Source organism: Mastomys coucha, unplaced genomic scaffold (genome assembly GCF_008632895.1).
Source record: "Mastomys coucha isolate ucsf_1 unplaced genomic scaffold, UCSF_Mcou_1 pScaffold20, whole genome shotgun sequence".
Lineage (NCBI taxonomy): Eukaryota > Metazoa > Chordata > Mammalia > Rodentia > Muridae > Mastomys > Mastomys coucha.
This window is the reverse complement of record NW_022196903.1, coordinates 114768604-114769468: the sequence shown is the minus strand read 5'-3', so window position 1 is coordinate 114769468 and position 865 is coordinate 114768604.

Here is an 865-nt window from a genome sequence, read left to right as displayed (position 1 = left end):
CACAGCCATCCATTGAACTGATTACAGGGTCCCTAGTAAAGGAGTTAGAGAAAGGACCTATGGAGCTGTGGGGTTTGCAGCCCCTTAGGATGAACAATATGAACTAACTAGCATCCTCAGAGCTCCCAGAGTCTCAACCACCAACAAAGGTCTGCACATGATGGGACTGATTATTCTGGCAGCACGTGTATAGTGGAGGATTGCAAATTCGATCATCGATGGGAGGAGAGGACCTCGGCCCTGTGAAAGTTCTGTGCCCCAGTGTGGGGGAATGCCAGGGCCAATAAGTGGGAGAGGGTGGGGTGGCAGGCATGGGGAGTGGGGAGGCAGGTGGGGTTTGGTTTTGTTGTTTTTGTTTGTTTCTTTGTTTTGTAGAGGGGAAACTTGGAAGGGAGAAATTTACATGTAAATATAGAAAATATCTAATAAAAATTTTAAAAAAATTAAGATGGAAAAACCTAAAAAAAAGAAAGAAAGAAAATGCTAATATCAAGCACAGTGAGATAAATTATCAATAATATTCCCATGATGTTTTAGAACATGATTTTAATATGTTCAACTATTAATATTTAACAAACAGAATAATTATTTTAAGATATATTTCATTATGTCTGCATTTTCATTTCTGATTTTATTAATTTGGATACTGTCTCTGTGCTCCCTGGTTAGTCTGGCTAAGGGTTTATCTATCTTGTTGATTTTCTCAAAGAACAAGCTCCTGGTTTTGTTCATACTTTGTACAGTTCCTTTTGTTTCTTTTTAGTTGATTTTGCCCCGAGTTTGATTACTTCCTGCCTTCTACTCCTCTTGGGTGTATTTGCTTCTTTTTGTTCTAGAGCTTTAAGGTGTGCTGTCAAGCTGCGAG